The sequence below is a fragment of the Lagopus muta genome, chromosome 12 (genome assembly GCF_023343835.1).
Source record: "Lagopus muta isolate bLagMut1 chromosome 12, bLagMut1 primary, whole genome shotgun sequence".
NCBI lineage: Eukaryota > Metazoa > Chordata > Aves > Galliformes > Phasianidae > Lagopus > Lagopus muta.
Window position 1 is genome coordinate 9572527 of NC_064444.1, and position 18005 is coordinate 9590531.

Below are 18005 nucleotides of genomic sequence, written 5' to 3' on the forward strand. Positions count from 1 at the left end.
CCCCAACAATAATGACCAATAACAGAAGCCAGGCAGCTGTAGTATTACCAGGTCGGTGCCTTAGGGTTGACACACGAATAAGCTGAAAAACGTGGTGGGTTTTGTAAGGAGAAAGGCGAAGGGAAGGAAGAGATTAAAAAAACCCACGTGTCTACACAGGGTAAATGACAATAATAATAGTAATAGTAATAAAGCACATAGAGCAGCCCAGATGTGCCTTAAAGCTGCCTGTAGGAGCTCTGTGCCCGCAGCCTGCCGAGGAAGGAGCGTGGGGACGTGCGGGCTGCGGGGCAGGCACGGGGACGGTGGCGGGTGCGGAGCGGCAGCGGCGCCGGACCGCCCCGGGCGGCAGAGGGACGGGACAGCCCGAGAGATGGACATCGGGACCGGCGGACAGCGCGGCCCGCGGACAGCCCGGCCTGGCAGCCGGACAGTAGGGCCGAGGGCGGCCCGGCGGAGCTCCCCGCGCCGGCGGAAAGAGCGGCGGCGACTTGTACTGTATGTCACGACATGGCGAAGCACAAGTGAATAAATACCTATCGATGCGGGTATTTACTACGAACTCTCAGCGTATTTTGCTTTCTCCCAGGACATTCAGCTCTTCTTCGTGTCTCTGTCTGCCCAAGCTGTGCCTCATGTAATGTGAAAGCCTTTCCGTGTATACTAGCTACACTATTTTTATTGCGTTACTTAGATCTTTGCCATCACACCACTTTCTTATCTGGTGACAGAGACTATGCCCTCGTGCTGCAACGTTATTTTATTATTTGTGTGGGTGGGTGGGTGAGTGCGAGCTGCGCTGCTGCGGGCGGCCAAGGCCCCGCTCCGGGCCCGGGGACAGAGCCGGGGGCAGCGGGAGGGCAGCGCGGGTGCGTGCGGGGCGCGTGTGCGGCGTGCGTGTGGGGTGGGAACGTGGACGTATATGCACACACATCGGTGTTTTGTTTTTGTTTTTTTTTTTCTAATTTGGGAGGGGACAGCATATACAGTTTTGTCGGATAGTCCTGGTTACATTCATAATAAACAGCATATACTCTGCCATCACCGCCCGCTGAGTGTTCCACTGCTTGTCCCGGGGCCGGGCAGCTCCGAGCCCCTCTCGGCACCGCGGGCCGTTCGCCACGTTCTCGCGGCGCCTTCCGGAGGCGGCGGTCCGCCCCGTGCCGCGGGCAGGTGCGATCCCGCTCGGCGCTGCGGGGCCGGGGCGGAGGGAGCGCCCGGGTGGGACGCGAATGGCGTCGGGACACGCGGAGACGCCGCGCGGCCGCTCGCGGTGCCGGGCCCCGCCCCTCCCCCGGGGAGTTTCGCCCCGGCCGGGCAAGCAGACGCCGCTCTGGGGCTCGGCACGACACGATCCCCCCGTGGGGCCACGGCTACCGCGAGGCGCGGGGCCAGCCGCGACCGCCGGCCCGAGAGGGCGGCTCCGCCACGCCTCGGTGCGCCCGGGGTCGGGTTCGGGGCCGCAGCGCGAGGGGAGGCGGCGCGAGCAGCGGCTGCGATAGGGCGCCAGGGCCCCGCCCGGCGGCGGCCATCGGAGGGAGTGCGGCCGGCTAGGGCCGCGGGGCCGCGCCAGGCACGGGGGAGCCCGGGGCGGAAGGCCGTTCCCGAAGCAGAGCGATGCCGGAGCAACAACCAACGGCGTAGAGCGCGGGGTCGCGGGCGGAGACATCCCGCCGCCCCGGCGGTTCTCGGCTGCCTCGGCTGCGAGGAGCGGCGCCTCACGTGGGCGGGGCGCGCGCCGTAGCGGGGCGGAGAAGCGCTCCGCGGGGAAGCACCGAGGCGCACGCGGCACGCCAGGCGCGAGGCGGGGGGGAGGCGGCCGGGAGCGCGGGCAGCGCCGAGCCCGCCGTGTTGCGGGGCGGCCGTCATCGAGCCGTGCGGGACGAGCCGCGCCGTCCCGGCGGTACCGAGCGCTCGGGCTCCTCTTGGCGGGACGCGCTGCGGGTACGCTCCGACTGCGCTGAGAGAAGGTAAGGCCCGGCCTACTCCGAGCATCGTGGCGGCGCGGAGCGCGGGAGGGAGTGCGGCAGGATGAAGGATTTTTACTTCTCGGTTAGATTTACGTTGCTGTGAGGGAAGAGCTGCGCTCTATGGGTGCTGGGCAAAAACACGGACGTTTGGTCGCGTTCCTCCTCCCGCCCCGCAGAGCCGTGCTGCTGCCGGCCATGTGCTGCGCTGCGCGGTGCCGTGCGCGTGGCGGCTCCGTTACCCGCAGCAGAAGGCGCTGGAGACTCCCGCCTTAACACCGCGCCAGGGCGAGCGGTGCTGGCCCAGTAGGGCTGTCGGCCCGCGCCCTTCCCGGTGCACGTGTCTCAGTGTGGCTGTGCAGGCCTTCCTCGCCCGGCCCGCGCCACGACGCCAGAGGCTGGGCTGGGACACGAGGGCCGGGACGGAGGGCGGGCGGTGAGGTGGAGCGGGGCGGGGGGAGGGAGGGAGAGAAAGAGCAGCTGTGTGCTCACACTGTGCGCGGGGGTGAGAGGTTGCTTGTGGCCGCAGTGAGGTCTGGGCCAGGGTGGGGGTGGAACGACAAGATTTTTCAGTGATTTGTTTTCTTCCACTGCAACAGGGGAATTACCCCAGTCAAACTTGCCTTTTCTACCTGCTTTGAGTGATTATAGGTCGGGAGGCAGGTTTTGGAGTACCCTGCAGTAATTTCCCTGCTGGCGGGGGGGCAGCGGGAGTTGCTTTGCTGTTAGGTGGAAGCAGGTGCTTCTCCACGCTGTGTGCTTGCCAAGTGTGACCCAGTTCAGAGGCGAAAACGATGAAAATTTAATTGAGTAAAAGGTTGTGGGACAGACCCACTCTTGGTGTAATAGATTATGCCAAAATAATTTTTCTTACATTGGTGTCCCTGGTTCTGGGCTTCTCTTCCTTCCCCAGTAATGAAATCCTCATTTATACAGGTGAAGTCGTGTACAAATGCACACCATGCATGGAAGTATCTGTGTTCGTGTGCTTTGCTGCGCCCTATCTGAAATATGGCATTTTAAAGCCACCACAACGCTTAGTAATAGTTATTCCACAGGAAACTTCAGAAGAATGCAAATGTCTGTCCAGATAATTCTTGTAGTCCCTGCATCATTTGGGGTAGTCCTTGGTACCTCAGATGTTGACTGGATCTGAGAAGTCAGTCCTTACCCCAAAGGTGTTACAGTTTTGGTGGAAAATCAGCACGTGTTCGTAGTTTACTGAGCATGTCCAGAGTGGCGTGCTTCTCTGTAGGGGGCCCAATATAAAAAGCAACTCTTTGGAATAGGGATTTTTGTAAGGCTAGCTCCACAGTCTGTTTTTTTCCTTGAGCTGGATAAAGGCAGCATGTCCACAGCACACCGCCTGCCCGTGCTTTGCTGGAGGCTTGGTGACCTCGCCCTCTGTACAGGAGCAATGGGCTGGTGTCCTCAGGAGCGTGTGGCTGGGAGTCTGTAATTGGAAGGGAATCCTCACAAAAGGAAATCTGATTCATTTACTCTAAATATTTAACTGCAATTTTCTTACTTTAACACCATCCTATTTTACTGCACTATTGCATCTTGCCTCCAAAATTAATAGTTAACCACTGAGAAAGACAGGTCTGGCAGAATGGAAATCAGGCATTATATTATCCCATGAGTCATGTGCATACAGAGAACCAAACAAGTGTCAGCCAATGGCTTTGAGCCCAAAATATGTCAAAGAGGAGATGTGTATCTTCATTTATATTAAGTAGATAGAAAGCGTGTTGCTGTTCCCATTAAGCTGGTTGGAGCCCTGCCACTGGCTGCGGTGGGAACAGGATGGGCCCATGCAGCAGGAGCTGGCTCTGGCTACCTGCACTCACCGTAGTTTCTGTGCAGTAAGGGCAGCTTCTATTCTAACAGTTGTTCTTAGTTAGCAAGGAGTTTGGAGACCTGCCCTGGTCTAGATGTGATTCCTTTCTTTGTCAGGTGAATTGATTTCTCCTTTGAAGTATGAGGATGCACCGTAGTAAGCAGCAGCACGGCCTTTCAGAGTGCAGAGTAGGGAGAGAGTGACTGACGGGAGGATCAGCACAGCTCATTTCCTCAGCAGGGTTTTTGTGATATGTAACTATTTACATTTTTGAAAGCTGCATTTAGCAATTGACCCTGCTTTATGCATTCAGACCACTTTATTTGGCAGAATTTCAGCGGAATCAGGGGAAGTCTTTACTGAGTAAATGTCTCCAAGATGTGACTTGTCCCTCAGGAAGAGGGGATGATACGAATAGCAGTGATACACCCCAACCGGGGACTGGGACATCAGGGCTGCTGCTGAACCGCTGCTGGTCAGTGGGTATCACATGCCTGAGCTTTCACATACAGCCATACGCTCATCTGTTGCATACATGTTTTGTTTTTGTTGTGTTGTCATTGTATGTTAGGTCTTAATTCTCCTTTGTGGGGCAGAATTCAGTTTCATGTGGGGATTGGAGGCCTGGAAACGTATACTCACTGACTTCAGAAAAATCATTTTCACGTTTTTATTGATGTGCCAGTTCAGTTAAAATACTGTTGGTAAAGTTGGGCTGAAATGAGTATTTGTTGTTGACTCATAATTGTACAAATTAGGATTAAGCCTTCTCATAAAGTAGTATAAAATCTGGAAGTCTGTGTGCAAGTGCTGCTTGCTTTGTTCCAGTCAGCAGCTCTCCTCTGTTTACTGGAACTCAGGCTCAGTACCAAAAAAATGGGACTGCTGGTGTTCTCATACAGGCATCCTCAGCAGTTTTTGACCTGCAGTTGGTTACAGGATTGACTTGTTTGCAGTGAAACAGGTGAGGTGGGATTGCTTCTGTGTGCAGTGGAAGTAAGGCTTAGAGTCCCTAGTTTTGATTTTAAGAACGGGTTATTTGGCTCACTAAGTGAGGCAGGGATATAGCAAAAGTATTGGCAGTATTTATTTCAAAAAGTCATAGTGCAATTACCACATGAAAGCACCAAGTTTTTATTCTAAGTGGACATGTAGGTCATGTAAATACAGCTCTGGCTGTACTGCTTTTTGTTTACATTGTGGGCAACAACATTTGCAAATATCGCATCAAGAATTCTGAGCCGATACAACTAACTTAAAAACAGCCTTTGCTAAGGCAGATTCCAAGTGAATATTTCATGAGAGCTGTAACAATGTGTGGGTCACTCCATAATCTGTGGGTGCCATTTGTGCTTTTGGTTATCTTTTGTAATTTGATGGTTGAATGGTGTTGGAAATTGGAATTTTTACCTACCAGTAACATAACTAGCTTTTTAATGCTTGTGTGTGAACGATTTCCTTAAAATTATAAACAGTGACAGAAGTTTGGTGATCTTGTTGGTGTAGGCTGTGCTATGCAGGAGCTGGGCATGTCTGCAGTGCTCTGTCTGTGACCTGAGTTAGCCCTGCAAGAGCTCATGGGCCACGCTGAGGGTTTTTGTATGCTTTTTGCAGCAGGTGATGTTTGCTCTTCTCTTTCTGCAGCTGTAGGAAAAAAATCAAATAATGAGAATGTTTTAGGGCTCATGTGAGCAGTAGGTATTTTGGTATCTGTGTTCCTGCTTGTCACTGAGGGTGTTCCTTGAAGGCTTGCACACTGCAGTGCCGGACGCCTTCCCTGTGGATTGCAGTTGTCCTCTCATGCCGTCACTACGCGCTGCTGGTTACTGAGGGAGAGCTCCCTGGGCGTGCTGCTGCTGGGGAGGAGCTCTTGGTGCTCTTGGTGCTGCTGGCTCTGTGGGCCGTGGTGGGGCTGAGGTGGGAGCTGTGCTGCCGGCTCTGGCCTGCGACCTGCAGTGTTCAGAAGAAAATGGGATATACCGAGGGGAGGTTAGAAAAGAGAAAAGGCAGACAGCAGCTGTTGAGGTGTAGGGGCGAGAAGATTCAGAGTTGATGCTGCTGGCAGCAGGCCTAACTGGAGTGGGAGCAAGGCTCCAAAGGAGGGGGATCCAGGCCAGGGGACAGCGAGAGGTATGACAGCTTCTGTTTGAAGACCCAACACTTGCATAGGGCTCCAGCCAGAGCCTGATGGGTGCAGTGTGATGGCAGGCAGGCAGTAGGCATGCTGAGGTTGCTATTTTGTTAGCTTTCATGCTATATAACATCATCTGTTTATTTAGAAAAGCGTGTTTTTCACCCCAGTCGGAGTCATTTCCCGTGAAAAGCAAAGCTCTCTTGCTGGGAGGACTGCTGGGTTCTGTGAAACACTAGAGCGACCAGAAAAGTTACAGAAAATTTTGAAACATAGGGGAATCCTTCCCTGCATTTCTTCCATCACCCACATACGTCCCAGAATGCCAGTGTGATAGGGGAGAGCAGGGCAAGGATACAGTTCATGTCTGGGCTGTGTGCACGTCCTGGGCAGCTGTTTGTGATGTCCAGTGTGGGCTGTACCCCCACCAACGTGTGCAGCTGCTGGCACATACCACCAAAGTGTGGCACATCAGCTTTTATAGACAATTTGTTAGTTAGAGTTGAAAATGCAAAGCTACTTCTGATCTTAGAGTAGCAAACTTGCCCTGTAAGCAACTTTCTAGATTTCACGTATGACTGCATTAGTAGAGTCTATAATCTGTTGGCAGTTACGGCTGCTAGAGCTTTGCAATTTCGTTAATTTTATGTGCTAATAAATGGCTCATGGGCAGCTCGCTCTTACCAACCAAGGCACTAGTACTGACTAAAGAATCAGGAGACTTAATGAAAGAGAATGAAATGTGGAGATCTTTTTGTTCAACTTCATCTTTTGCTCTTCTAGCTTAGTGCACTTGAGTGAGGTTTTCAAGTTTTTCGTTATATTCGTGCTCTTTAATAAAAACATACTGATTCTCATGAGGCTGGGGGGACATCGTTTGCCTTGAGAACTGTAGTCAGGTTGTAAGTTGTCGATACTGCTGTGTGTCGTCCTGCTAGCAGGGCTGAGCTGATGGCTGTGAATTGGGCAGCATGCATCTCTGTGCAGTGCTGCGGATACCCTGGGGCTCCAGCCTCCAGCTGGTCAGCATCACACAATTGCTACTAGTGGGTGGTGAGAAACACCTGTGAGGGGAGCACTCTCATCCCAGGTGTGCCGGGTGCTGGCAGGCAGGGGCTGGTTGTGTGTGCCAGGCACCAAACAGTCACAGAGGGCAACAAGCCCAGGCTACCTTAACTGCAAACGAGTGACTCAGCTGTTTCTGCAAAGTTCGGAGTTTCAGCAGAATATTTCTTTTTCCGCTATGCTGACAGCTTTTCCACCCACGTATTGCAAACGTGGCTTTGTGCCATGGATGTATTTTAGGATTATAAAGCGTAGTGTAAATTTTTAGAGTTACATATGAAAAAAGGTGCCTTCTGGATCTCGAAATATGTAGGTTGTATGTAGACTGGGGGAGTAGGGGAGCTCTTTCTAAAACCTAAGCCTTGGAGGAGATAGATCCCCATCTGTCAATTCTGTTTTTATTTATTCCACTGAAAACCAGGCAGTGTGTTCAGACGTCCTGTATCTACAGAAATAGAATGCTCTGAAATCCCCCAGAGTTTTGGCAGAGCTTTTATTGTGGGCAGTTACTCATTCACACACCTGGTACGTACTGTTGGTCCTGTTATTGTAAGGCATTCCCAAACAGTCCTGCAGGGAAAATAAACTGCAGAGAGATATACAGGAAATTAACCATAATAAAACGCAAAAGGTTTCTTAATCTGTCAAGTGTATTGCAGTATTCAGTGAGTTACTGTACTCAGCTGAAGGTGAAATTGGATGGAGTATGTCTGTGATGTTACTGCAGCTCATTGAGACACATGCAGATACAGCCAGTGTACACCAAGCCGGTCCTTTGCCTGTCCTTGCTGTCAGTCTGGGACCTCTGCATGGATCAGGCATGGCAGGGCTGATTGTGGGGGAGGACAGCCAGGAGCTGGGGTCATGCTCGGTCATTTCTGTGCTCAGGCAGCCAGCTGTGGAATCCAAAGGTTTGCTCTGTTGTCACAAATTTTTTATGCCACAAATGCTGATGAGGCAGCAAAAGCCGCTATCAAGGGCCTCACCACATCATGGGAATAGAGAAGAGAAAGAGCAGAGATCCAGAGAAGTGCTGTTAGTGACCAGTAACCGCCAGGGCATGGCGGATGGCTCTTGTGAAGCTGGCAAGGCCACGGCTTCTCTAGACTCTCTGTCAGCTGGAGGGGCAGTAATTCATTGGTGATGTCTGCAGCAGTCCTCAGCTCGCTTTGCTTGTTGGATTTTGGGGTTTGGGTCTCTGTTTTGTTTTGGTCTTTTATGAAGTTACTTCCAAAGAAAAGATATAATAGAATATGACAGCATATATATTAAGCATAAAAGCATTATGTTCCTCTGGGAGCTGTTGGAGGAGAAGCAGCCGAGCCACTGAAATGCAACCCCACCGCTGCCATGAGTGCCTGTCGGCAGGTCAGATCTCTGCGGTCATGCTGGGTGGGTCTTGGGGAACCAAAGGGACAAGTGACTTTTGTCCCTGGCCAGCAGGAAGCCACCAGGCACAGAGACAAGCTCTCCCTGTTTCACCCTCAGGCTGCCAGCGGGCCAGGAAACAAGTCCTGCCAGCACCTTGCACTGTGTGCTGTCATGCTGTCCGCGTCACAACAGGGCAGCCTGGCTCCACCACTGCTCCTTCAGGGTCACAAGGAAGGGAAACAGTCCTGCTCCATTGCTGGAGCACTGGCTTGGCAGCCTTTATCTGTAGGCTGAGAGTGGGGATTTGTGAGCCTGAAATTCAAAGTGAGACTGGTGGATGTGAGTGCCATGGGAACCAGAGCAAGCTGGAGGTTTACACGGATCCCCGCAGGGTTAGGGCTGCTGAGTTTCATATGGTGCTAGAAAAAAACAGTGTCTCTGGAATAAAAATCTGTCTGTGTCTCGAGGCAGCTGTGGGCACCTCCAGCCAGCACCTGATTCACTCGCGAACAGTTACCTGCGAGGCATCTCAGCTGGCAGACACTTGTCCGAGGCGCCGGAGGCTGCATGGGCTGTTTTCAGTTTAATCTATTTTTAATGTGGCGCCTTATTCCAAACTGCTGAGTTCTCACATTTCCAAGCCGTCGTGGTAATAGGATTGTGCAGCCTTATTGGCTAGAGTTTTCCACCCCCAGTGCCAAAAGTTAGGCTCCTAAATCCATATTTAAATGCCTAAATGAGGCTGACGAATCCTGCAGGAGTCAGTAGGAACTGGACGTGGTCTGCACCTTGGAAAATAACCAGGCTATTGGGTGTGTGAGCAACGCCTTGCTGTAGGCACCCAGATGTTGTGTTTTTATCCAGAATGACTGTGTGTGTCAGTGTGAAGGAGGGAGGTGAGATTAGTGCAAACAGGAGCTTTGTTGGGAATTTGGAAACGGGATACACTGAGAATCATAGCAGGTGCCCATCTCTTGCGTTGGCTTCATGTCTGCACTACTTCCGTACCCACGATCTAACACTGCGTATTTTTACTCTGCTACCTTCTTCTGCTATTTCTATTTGTAGCACCCTGCTAGACTTGTTTCCAAGCCAATCCAAAATTCTTCTGAAACTCCCTTTGCTAACAGCAGCATGAAAGCAGAACTCCGCAGTGGCTGCAGCAATGGCAGGGGTTTGCTTTTAGCTGAGTGGTATCGGTCACTTCAGCCTTTTGAGTTGAACTGAGAATGGCAGTGCTATCTGCCAAGAGAAGCAGCTTGTAAAAGTTGTATGATGTTGCTTTTTTCATGGCAGACCTGAAAAATTCTGTACATTAAACTTCCAGCCAATGCTTGATATACATTTCCCTGATTGCTGTGTGTGAAAGGCTTGTTTTTGTGTTAGTACTGCAGGGTAACACATAAGACCATGGAAGTACAATGCGCTTTCATCCAGATGAGGCAGAATTTATTTAGCTTGAAAGAGTGTTTTATTGCAGTATGAAAGTGTCACTTCAGGTTTTTATCCTGTTTTCTACAGAGGAGGAATAAACTGTTTCCAGGGTCTCACCAGAAGATAAAATTCCCGTGGCTAGTCAATGGCAATGTGCTGGAGACTTGGAAAGCTTCAGCAAACCACATCCTTTCACCCAGAGAGCATGGATAGAGCAGAGGAACCTCGTTCTGGTGGCTTTGGGTACCCCATTACCCTGACCCATCATAGTGCTAGCTGACTGCTGGCCCAGGAGCACCAGGGATGTGAGCACTGGGCGCAGTGCTGTGCAGCCTTAAGAGCCACACCCTGAAGCCAAGAGCAGAGCTGATGTGCTGAGGCTTCCCAAACAGTGTTTGATGTCCAGAGGACACCCTGAAAATGCGGCTGTTTCTGCAATCTCCTTCCATTCTCAGCTCCCTTGCCATCTCATCTGAAAACAGAAACTTCATGCATGCTTCATGCTTGTGTCCTCTGAGGGCTTCCAGGGTCTCCCCAGGGACAGAGCCAGCAATCCTGCTGAAATAAGAGAGTGCTACTCCCTCCTTCTGGCTGGTATCAGTCTTCTAAGTCACTATCATTTATTTTAGAGCATTCACTGGGGAAGTGAGTGACCTGAGTTCAGTGCGTTCCTCAATCTGCTCATCTCTCACTTCCCATGAGACGGTCTAAAAGCCAGCCCCCAGTTATTCTGGGTGAAACCCTTTGGCATGAAACCATGCCTCCCAGTAATGGGGTGTTTCTGCTTCCTGTCCCACTGTTGGTCAGCAGGTTGTTTCAGAGTGAAGTGATCAGGGTTTCGTGTTGTGAGGAACCCAGGGTACAGTTGTCTCACTGGAAGCTGGATTGCCAGACCCCACTCCTCTGGGCATTCAGAGAAGACATCCCTCTGTCTCTGTGTGCCTGTGAATGAGAATGGAAAAATGCAGCTCCTTGGAGATGCTGTGCTGGGCTGGTGGGGGAGCAGAAAGTTTGCATGTGAATCAGAGATAGACCAGAGAGTGCAGGTGACTGAGGGGGAGGGACCTTGCTGAAACTGGAATTCAGTTCCTAAGTCAGGTTTATGAACTGTCCAGTTTTAGGTATTTGATTGGTGGTAACTCCTTGAAGCTTGTCTCTGCTTTTGGATCTGCATCCAGGGATCCTAGTGGATCAGCCAGGATCTCTACTGCTGCTCTGATAAACGTTTCCAACGTTTATTAAATGTGCTCTCTGACGTTCTTTTGTGGAGACAGTAATTTGACAGTCATCACGTGAGAAACTCTGAATTTGCCATCTGGCCTGGCAAGACTTAGTTCTTCTCACCATTAATTAAACTGACGTTACTGCACGCTTTTATGATGGTGGTTATGATCTGTCCTGCGATAACACCAGGGCTGGTTCTGAGGCATGCACAGCACCTTCCACTCTCATGACGTTTGTGGGTGGTGCAGCCGAGCACCTCTGGACTTCAGTGTCAGCTCTAATAACTGAGTTTCAGGGCCCCACTCAGGCACCTTCCTCTGGAGCGGGTTCTTCTGGTTCTGAGGGGATGGTTTCACAAGTAGGAAGACATAGCTGGGGGGAAAAAGGGGGCAGCTGCTTGGCTGTAATAGAGTTCTATAACATGCCCTGACAGGAGACCTTACTGACCACAGCTTCGCCCTGCTTGGTGAGACCGTGACCATTAATGGGAAAGTGGATTGGCAGCAACAGATAGAGCAGGGAGCAAAAAGAGAGGAAGGAAGTGAAATAGGACAACAGCTGAAGACAGCTGCGAAAAGCAGGCAGGTACATCGTGGTGGCGACTGGAGTGTGGAAGAAGGAAACTAAGCTGCTTTGGTGATGAGGCAAGGTGTCTGTATCCTATCTGGAATGGACATGTGTGGAGGTGCCCAGCAACTTAACATGTTTGTAATCCCCCTGGAGACCCAGCTCCAGGTGCTGGATGGCAGAGTGTTTCCTGTCTTCGGTGGTCTCCAAACTGTGACTTGGCAAATGAGACTGGTAGGTTTGAAAAAAATGCCGGAGTACGAGGCTTGGGAGAAGTCATTCCCAGAACTAACTCTTGCCATTTTTCTCTTCCCTGTCAGAGCCTTGAATGCTCAACTGCTCAGAGTTAACTCAGCAGCTTCAAGAGATTCAATAATATTTGTTTTTACCCAAATCCCTCGAAGTCTGAGGGAATGGAGACAGAATCAGTTTACTGGGATGAAAAGCCAAGAAAAGTAAATCATCCTTGGGTCAGGGTGAGCTCTCATTTGAAGAGGCCACAGATGGCAGAGATGTTCATGAATCAGCAGTTTCACAGACCTCTGCCCATTCAGGGAGTAATGCGTGTAAACAAACATGAAAATGGCACAGAGCCGCAGAGCTTTCCAGATCCTTCCTGCTCCCTCCATGCAGTTGAGGGGGCCCTCCTCAGAGGAGCCAGATAGAAGAAAAGAGCTGCTGCCCTTGACTGTGGGCTTGTCCCAGGATGGTCATCCTATACCTGCTTCAGCTGTGCGAGAGCCAAAGGCTAGAGTGACAGCGGGGTGTCCCCTCTTCTCCCATAGTGCAGCCAGGTATGCTCTTGAGGACAGGAGGCAGCTGCTGACTGGCCTGGTGGCAGGCGTTTGGAGTTATCTGAGATGGAGGGAAGGAAGGAGAGGTGAGGTGAGGACGTGAGCTATTACACCATTGCACTGCTGCAGGTGCAGGACAGCTCCTGTACATGTGGGCTTTGGGAGGTGGGCCTGCCCCTGGTGTGCTCCTGCTCTTTGATATGTGCCCTGGATCCACACGCCGATGAGGCTGGGACCTTGGAAGCCCCACAGAGCTCTAGCCTGTCTGGTGTTAGGGACATTCTTCCCGCAATTATCTGATGTTTGTCAAATGTTGTGCCAGAAAATGCAACTAGAGGGCTGTGCTGAGAGCACCCACTTTGGTAGATCTGTGTTTGTATTCTAGGGCCTGCTGGCCAAGCGATGCAGTGCTACTTCCATGCTGCCCAAGTGTCAGCCTGGGTAGTGCTTCTACAAGAAGATAACATGTAAGTGATGAGAACTGGCCAAGTCAGTGACTGTGCCTGAATCGTAGTTGAGACTTTGTCATGGTTTGAACCATGACAGGCTTTTTGTGAATAGTCTGTTTGGGGTGAAACACAGCCTGAATCTTCAAACCGTTATGTGTGATGACAGCTGTGAGACTTCTGTTGAAGTCACTAGGCATCACACAACCATAAACTTTGGAGTGTGGTTCTGCTGAGGAGATGCTGCTACTGAGGCTCTGAGACAAAAGGAAGTGAGAGGAAAATGGACTCTGCTGTTCTCCCAGGAGCAACACCTCACGACGCGCCAAACCTAGCAATTGTATGTGAGGAGCAATTACAGTGGGTGTCACAGGAGATGTACAGGGACATCTAAGGCATTGGGATTTATTATCAGTAAACCATGTACTTCAAGTTCACTGTGAAGTTGGAGAACATCTAACCGTGTAAATGATCTGAGGGAATTGGATGAAGTGAATTTTGTGACTGTGAAGTTAGACAAGTTATCAGCCATGTTTCCAGACAATAGAGAAGATCCTGAGAAAGACATTTCCTGAGAAGTAAACTAACTCGTATAGTAATGAATAGTCAAGAAAGCAGCTGTTTTTAAAAAACATACATCCACCAAATGATTACAGGTTGGTATGCTTAAGGAGTGAAGAAATGTGCAAATTTTTTGGTGTTGCTCTTCTGAGGGTTTCTTTTGCTGGTGTCCAGACTCTGGCAACATTATCTTAACCTACTTTGACTGTCAGTGGTAGAAGGTAGTAGCTGGGGTGGCCGAGTGCACAGTGAGAACTGGCACTGTGCGGTGACAGAGCAGACGTGCTGGGGGTGGCTGTGACCTGGGACCCAGCAGCTGGGGGCGAGCGCCTGGAAGAGGATGTTTCTGACTGGTGCTACCTAGAGAAAAAGCAGCCTGCTGATGAGATCACCTTAGGGCATCAGGGTTTAGAAAGGGGTAGAAGAATGTGGGACAGAAATGAGCAGTACAGAGCAATGACATGCTTGATGAGAAGCCAGCCTTACTGAGTGAGCACAGTCACAGAATGAAAAGCTGCCCACTGGGCAGATACCAGTGATCGTAGCATAAGCAGGAAAATGGCATCAATCTAGACACAGTGCTTTTTGTGACTCTTAAGGCGTTGATGGATGAAGACTCAGTGAAGAGAAGCTTCCTTTTTCTTATGTTTTGACATCTTTCAGGCTTAAACATGAACTAACTACCATTATCCTAATTTTACAGATGGGGACAGACAGGTTATGTGACATGCTCCAGGTCACATGAGCAGTGTGTGTCAGAGTGAGAAACAGCACCTGGATCTCTCAATTGTGAAGCTGTTGCTCTTGGCGCTGCGTCATCCCGACTGCAAACAAAACACTGAGGTTGACTTTGCCTGTGTCCTTATGCCTACAAATGGTAAGGTTTTTGAACAAATCAAAGAAAGCAAAAAGAGTCACTCCTCCAATTTGTATGTCCAATCCTCTCTATGCAGTGGCATGATGTACCCTAGAGGAGCCTGTAATTAATACAAGTAATTACCCCTTGCTGCAAAGACTCTGCAACATCATTGGTTAAGAATCTAGATGAAACTTTCACCTTGTTTACTGAGTGCTTCATGTTGTGTGATTCAAGGTGGATTGGGATGATATCTGCAGGAAAAATTAACTTAGAACCAAGATGAACACTGCAAATGTCTTGGTGCCACTGTCTTGACTTGGCCACCACTAGAGCTTTAATAGAAGTGGAGAGAAGGCAGGGAGATGATTAGGTAGGAAACAGAGTGACCTGTTGCAAAGGAGTGCTTGTCACAGTTTGCCTTCCTCGCTCAAAAAGTTTTAATATAAAAGGATTGGATGTCGATGGCTTGTTGGCGTAAGAACACGTGTAGGTTCTAGGCGTGTTCTTGGTCTTCAACTACACTGAAGATAGTCAGGTCTGGAATTTTCCAAAGAGCCCAAGGGATCATTATTCCTAATGCAAAAGATGCCTGGAGAACATCCCAGACTAAGGCCAAGTCTCAATGGTGGAACTATCCTTTGGATTCCAGTTCCCAAACCTGCTGCTGCTCCAGATACGTACTGTGGGCTTCTGCTTTTAACCTGGTAGTGTGGCCAGAGGCACTGGGCACCTAACATTTCATGACACCAAAGAAACACTCATTAATTGAAACTCCTCAGGCAAACAGCTGCTTCTGCTTGCTGTGGCTCTATTTTCAGCTCTTAGCTCTGAAGTGAAGCTGACAATTTTTGCTGGTTTCTCAGACCTCCTATTGAGTTTTTCTAATTAATATTTTTGAACTACTTAGATGTTCTCAAGTCTACGGTGATCCAGAGAATTATTATTACTGCTGGTATTATTAAGGCTAATAATGCTGCTAATAACCTTAGTGAGCTTGGCAGAATTCAGTTTGAACTCCTTGCCGCAGATGAAGAAAGCTAACTTTGGTAATGTGAGGGGTACGTGACTGAGTTACCAGTACCTGCTGTTTACAGGGGGCAGGAGGAGTATATTTGCTCAAATGAAAAAGGTCAAGGCAGAGGCCCATTTGCTGTTTGTTAATAAGTAATCTGAAGTACAACACAGCTTTACTGTAACAAATCGGCCTAGCTTAGCTGTCCTTCCATCACCATTATATCCAACACAATTCTAGATGAAAATGCCAGTTTAGAAATAATCCGTGTTCTCACAGATTATTTTCAACATCTGTGCAGAGGATTTGTAGCTGGGGATCCGCAGCAGCAGCAGCAAAAGAACCTTCCATATTTTGCCAGTGCTTGCCTCGGAAACTGAGCAAAGGATGAAATACTAGATAGAGCATGATTTGTCTCCTGGGCAATTCTCCCCTAGACTCAATCAGACCTGTGCATCTTCCCTACAGAAGTACGCCAGTCCAGAGCTGTGGTGGTAGCTGGCCCGCTTACTGCACCCTGCGGAGGTGCTGATGTAACCTACAAAACCACCTATGGCATCTCAGAGCCTGGCCCATAGTCAACAGTTAAAATTCAGACATGGGTGTGTCTGAGAGTGTCCTTCCAAGGGACTGAGCATATGTGCATTGCAACCTCTGCCTTTCATGGGCTTTTGTGAAAAAAGATGGTTGTTGTCCAAGCGACAGTTGTCCTGATTATTTCCCAAAATACCAAGTAGTATGGTGGCTGGGTTCTGTCCTTTGTGGTTCACTTACTGAGCGCAGGCAGGATTCATTAGAAAATGTTTTCCTATTCATGAGACACTTGAAGTGCTTATCAAAAAAAAGCAACATTTGTGCCAGCTGCCAGCTAACCACAGATTCTCATTTGTAACTCTTAATGTTCGTGTCCTTCAGCTGCACCAGCCTGAGGCACGTTAGATGTCCCACAGCTATTCCCTGAAGTAGAGCTTGTGATGTGCACACTGCAAGAGCAGGCACCACCAACACGCAGGCAGCGTGGCAGTCACCACACACCCACAGCACAGGTTTGTGAGGGGCTTTGCCACGTACAGAGGTATTTCTTGGAGGAAGGTAGCTGGGGTGCACACACAAGTGCACATACACATGAGGTCACCTTTGGAAACAGGAACCACGCAGATTGCAAACTGCAATTTCTGGCTTCCTGAAATGTGATTTCAGGAGGCAGTGATCCTTTAACAGATCAACAGCCCGGTTCCAAATGCCTGTTAACCGAGGTGGGAGGGAACGAGCTTGGTGAGGGAAGACTTTCTCTACCAAGCAGGTCACATCTGGCTGTGAGCTCAGCATCTGTCTGATACCAGAGCCGTACCAAAGTCGTCTTCAGCTCCTGGGCCTGCCTCACAGGAGACAGTGGCAGAGGAGTGGTGAGGAGGGGCTTTCTGCAGATTCATTTGCTGTCTGGCAGTGAGCAGAGGACTGAGGCTGTGTAGCAGCTGTGGAAGTGAGGAGGATGAGGAGTGTACAGGGAAGAACACTTGGGAGATTGTAGGGTGATTGTAGGGTCTTTGTAGCAGGATGGAAAAAGGATTTCTGCAACTTGAGTGTTCACATACATCGGGAAACAGGGTCAGTGGCTGTTGGCTGCCAGGAAAGGGGTATTTTGGATGCCCCTTCTGTTTGCCTGACTGTTCTGAGATACTGAGAAAAGGGAAGGAAGAAGGGGAGAACACACATTGCCCAGGAAGCTGGCATGGCTGGTGCTGCCCTGTGTGTCTGTACCTGTGTGACTGGCTGCAGCTGAATGGTTGGCAAGTAGTACAGTTAGCAGAGATTCTTGAATTGATCCGATGTGCTGAGGATGTTTATCCCAGAACACCTGGTGTGGGCAGCAGGGATTGTAATGGTGGAATTGATACCTACTTCTGTGAAGTCTGGTTGAGCTGAGAATCTGAGCAAATACCTTCTAGCTAAAGCAAGGCTACGAGGAAGGTGGCATGAAGTCCTAGATCTCGTGCTGCAACACTGCTCTGAATGAACATGTGGCCATGCTGTATGTCACATGTCCTGGCAGGGAGAGCAGCAAGAATTACTAACTGGCAGCCCTTACAGAATGGTGATGCCACATGAAAATACACGTGTTCATTACTCATGAGATACATATTTGTTGCCCATCTCCACCTTCCCACAGAATTATACACCCAGGGTTGTAAAGCTTTCTGTGCCTGTCCCTGGATGTGTTGCTGTTTCCTCTTGCTGCTCTTTGTTTGGGGTAACATCTGTTGTCTCTGTTGTAGTGAGTTTCAGGAGTCATTAGCAACAGTGATACACTGCACTATTCCTCCGAAGACCAGTCAGGATTTGCTTCTTCCCCTAATACCAATAGGAAAGCTAGTGTATCTGGTACCTGAAGTAATGTGATTAGCTAGAAAACGTTAAGTATTCCCTGAACCTAATCCTGAGCATTAGTTACCAACCTCCATCAGTCTTTATGATATCATGATGGTGAATTTCTGGATTATGCAGTCTTTCATGGACGCATGGGCGCATAATGGAAAGCAAGCTTAGTGCTGCAAACAGCACTGCAGTCACACTCTGTTCTAACCAGCAGCCAGCCACGATGCCTGGGAAATTGTGCAGGTGGTTTTAGAAAATGGTAAGTAGTCTATTATCATTGAGAAGGAGGGGAAAAAAACAACAACCCTTGGGAGATTTCCCCCATGACCATCTGTTAATTTTCTCCTGACGCCATTAG

At 49.9% G+C, this 18005-nt stretch overlaps 1 long non-coding RNA gene across 9 annotated transcripts in view; it reads left to right on the top strand.

Moving 5' to 3' along the window:
* The first annotated feature begins 1978 nt into the window (after window positions 1-1978).
* The window catches only part of LOC125699292 (uncharacterized), a 34645-nt gene continuing 18618 nt past the window's right edge, over window positions 1979-18005 (top strand). For 2 of the 9 annotated variants that reach the window (XR_007379502.1, XR_007379504.1), the window contains exon 1: window positions 2439-14277. This is a non-coding gene — a long non-coding RNA (uncharacterized LOC125699292). Of the gene's footprint in view, window positions 14278-18005 lie in introns of all 9 variants that reach the window. The other 7 variants (XR_007379501.1, XR_007379503.1, XR_007379505.1 and 4 more) reach the window with 7 other exon arrangements.